Below are 4,118 nucleotides of genomic sequence, written 5' to 3' on the forward strand. Positions count from 1 at the left end.
ACAAAGATTCACTGTCTACAGAATAGAAACCTTTGACCAGTTAAGATCTTACAAATATGCCCGGTTAGGAGCAAACCCTGGTAGTAGTCACCCGGTGAAGGGATTTGCTATGATGAGCCCTGTTAGGAGCTTTGCCCTATTAGGAGCAACCTCGCAAGAGGATTTAAACTCATATGTTGAGCTACCCTATTAGGGGATTTACAGATTAAGGCCTGTCAGGACCTACCAGGTTAAGGGATTTTTGTTGTTGTAATTGTTAGGATAGAAATAGTTAAATGATCTTCATATAACACTTTTGTGTCTAATAAGATCCGTGTCAATTCCTCCAAAACTTCAACAACACATCAATACAGAGCTTCACTAATCACCGCACAATCAAAATCTCAATATTCGCCTTCGATCTCATACCTCATCTCATAACTCATCACACTTTTTATAGACATCAACTTAGTCGGCTCATAACCTTGGAACAATTTCCTAAGTTCAATAAATCTAAACAAACTTACATTACACACCGAACTTATGTCGGCCACCAACATAACAAACCAAAAATAAAATAAAATTGTACCGGTTTACCGATCTTAGTGACTTTATCACTACTGGTTAAGTGTTCTTCCAAATAGTCTACTTTGTACATCAAATCTCGATCATCCTGTTGAATCTGCTAATGCGGTCATGAATATAACACCAAATACCTGTCTCCATCACTCCTATAAAACCGCATCATCCAACTCTTCATCAATCGCTTGTACCGGTTGCTTGAATGCAACTCTATTCCTGTTAACCGATTGAGGACCTATTTGTTGGTTCACTGTTAAACTGTCTTCTCTACAGGTTAAGCTTTACCGGTTGGCTTACAAGACTTATGTGACTATAAAAACATAGTTTCCATCAATGATAACAAAAAACAAATCACCAATCAACTCTTTACATCAAGACATCAACATCAAGCCAACAACGTGATCGGTATATTGGTTTAATTCCATTTCCAAGGTGGCTGAGAGGTTTGTGTAAGGTGCACTGCAGTTTAGAGGCAAGGCGAGGATGGGATGCTTTAAAGTTGGTGGTAGAAATTAAAGAACTTGATGCTGTGATTGCGATTGCCAAAGTGGAAGCAGAGGGATCTGCGAGGAAAGTGCTTAGACCGAGTAAGTTGTATTTTATAATATTTGTCTAGATTGACAAAGGGTTTCAGGTAGTCTTTTTATTTCCATTTTCCATTAAAGTAATTGAAGAGCAATTTTCCATTTTCCATAAACTTGCTTACAAAGGTTTTTAGAAATATTTTATCAAGTAATTGGAGATTTTTTATTAAATCTATTTTCAATAGGGCAGCAATTGGAAAAAAATATTTAAATAATAATCCATTTCAATAATTACTAGAGTTTTTTAATTTAAGTGATAATCCATTTTCAATAATTTGAAATTGAGAAGCTACAATATTTTCTTCTATTTAAATAATAATCCATTTCAATAATTACTAGAGTTTTTTAATTTAAGTGATAATCCATTTTCAATAATTTGAAATTGAGAAGCAACAATATTTACTTCTAACTCTTTAATTAGTCCTATGAGCATTGTTCATATGCTCCAAAAATCCAACAACTTAGAAAATATTTTTAATTAGTTTTGTGTGGGCCCTGACCTTGCGGCGAGCCCTTCAAAAATTCTCGAAGGCCTCCTACGTGGAGAAGGCCAACGAGGGGGTTTGGAAATAGTTTTCAACCAGCAATTGACGCGCCTCGGTTATAACCTCACTAGCTGCGTCATTGCCCCAAGCGCAAAGATGGTTTGATAATCTCTACTCCTCCTCTTTTTATAATCCCCTCTAACGCCCCATACACTCTCCTCTTGCATGTGGGATTATTCATTCATACTTTCATGCTCTCTCTTCGCTTCTAGAGGATTCGTTTTTCAATTGAACTCATTTGCCCCACCGCGATCAAAGCGTATAACGATTTCTCCACTAACTCCACCCCTTTTGAATGATTAACAATCTTAAGAATATATTATATACGTTTGTCTTGCCAATTTTCCGATCTAGTAGTTCATGATGTTAAACTTCGGTTTTTAAAAATTTTTTTTTTTTTTTTTACAATTGGAACCTTTTAAATTTCAAATTTTAATTTTGTTCAGTTTGTATAATTATTTTTTCAATTGATTAAATAGAAATATATATGACTTATTTTTTTATCTTTGTATTTAAAGACACTTTATTTCATTAATTTTTTTTCAAACATTTCAAGATATATTATTTGTATTAAGGGGATGAAAACATTTTGATTGATATAATAAGAGAAATGTAGATCTACGCAATCATCATAGTAACATATACATGACTAAACAATGTTGTCTTTGATTGTTATTAGTATTATTGAGGTTGACCGAAGAGAGCATATCTTTTGTAACACTAATAGCAATCCTCCAAAGACATTTTGAAATAATGTAGAAGAAGCCAAGACAAGTTTAGCCAGAAAAGAACTAGTAGTATAAACTATCAAATCAAATTCACATACATGAGATATTTTTGCAAGCTTAAACTCAAGCCTATACAATGTGGATAGAGAATTCTAATCCTAAGGCGAATCATATATTGTAATATTGTTTCCCCAATAATGAGGCATTCACAATTCAATGCCATGTCCAAATTGCATTCATTCTTTAGTCATTGAGCTATGTGCCACAACTAATTGTTCTAAATATTGGGAAAATATGTGCTCACATATTATTAAAATTAAGTTAGTTTAGGTTAATTGTGTTTATGTATATGCATGTTCTTGGATTAGCCCAAACTACCCTTATGGGAAGTTAATTTTCTTTTACATGGTTACTAAATCCAATTGATCGTACATGACCTAATTTTCTTCTAGGTATCTTTTCATCAACATTAGAGTATTCAAATCTAATACAACTATGATTTATCTTATATTATTTTTTTTTTTAGGGTTTTGATATTTATATGCTTATATATTGTTTGGGTTTTGGACATAAATTATGATTTATCTTTTACCCACCCTAGGATATTCTACATAATTTAAACCATTTCAAGTATGTTCCTTGTTGATCTACATTCATTCATTTCAATTTTTGGCATGTTTTATTATTCACATTTTATGATATATTTATTCTGGGCACACTTGTGCATTATGCATGTGTCTTATGTATAGGTGTTTTTCTATCATGTTATATCTTTCCCCTTTTTCCTTTAATTGGTTAGTGTAAACCTCATATCAATAGAGATGTTTATTTCATTTATCCATACATTTCATGATGGTGCTATACTTTGTAGAAATGATGAGCACATACTAAGCAAGGATCTATAATGTGACTTGTATATTCATGACATTAGTATACGTAATTGTATACGGTGAAATTGGAAGACTAAGCTATTGTAAAACCATAAATATCTAACCACATAAAACCCTAGTTCTACATGAAATCCACCATACACTGATGAAGAACCTAAAACATGCAAAATATAAAATATGAAAGATTATACCATTCACATGCTTAGTAGGATGTGATCTCCATTGTTTTCTATCTCCATTGATCTTTCTTGATATTAGTGCTCTCATATTTTGTATTGTACACAAGAGCTCAACAAAGAACGAATTGTGGTTGTATAGACGCTTGAGTGATTGATCGCTATGAAGGTTTGCATGAGCATTAGCATTAAGATTAGGATTAGATTAGGGATTGATAAGGATGAAAGGGTCCTCTTATATAGAGAGTACCCTAGAAAATGGAGGGATAGGATTAAGAAGTGGAAGGATAAATGGTTGGCTAGGATTAGAGGGTGGGTAAAAGAAAATAGGAAAATACTAGAGAGCTGGTTAAGGGTAAATTAAGACATGTGGATGAAAAGTGTCATGAAGGGAAAAAGCTAATGAATTAATTAAATAAATAAAAATTTATTTAATTAATAGAAGAGGTGAGGTCAATTAAATAAATAAATAAAATATTTATTTAATTTAGGGAAAGGATAATTTATATAAATTAAAATATATATTTGAATGGGGAAAGGCTAGAAGAAGATAAGTGAATTAATTAAATAAATAAATATCTATTTAATTAATAGAAGGCTTAGGCTAAACTAATTTAATAAATAAAATATTTAT

General features: G+C 32.0%; 1 non-coding gene across 1 annotated transcript; it reads right to left on the reverse strand.

Moving 5' to 3' along the window:
- Nucleotides 1-1,637: 1,637 nt before the first annotated feature.
- LOC131034971 (U4 spliceosomal RNA) lies at nt 1,638-1,788 on the reverse strand. The gene has a single exon (XR_009103872.2). It is a non-coding gene; the product is annotated as a U4 spliceosomal RNA (small nuclear RNA).
- Between the last annotated feature and the right edge of the window lie 2,330 nt (nt 1,789-4,118).

Source organism: Cryptomeria japonica, chromosome 8 (genome assembly GCF_030272615.1).
Source record: "Cryptomeria japonica chromosome 8, Sugi_1.0, whole genome shotgun sequence".
In the NCBI taxonomy this organism is placed as follows: domain Eukaryota; kingdom Viridiplantae; phylum Streptophyta; class Pinopsida; order Cupressales; family Cupressaceae; genus Cryptomeria; species Cryptomeria japonica.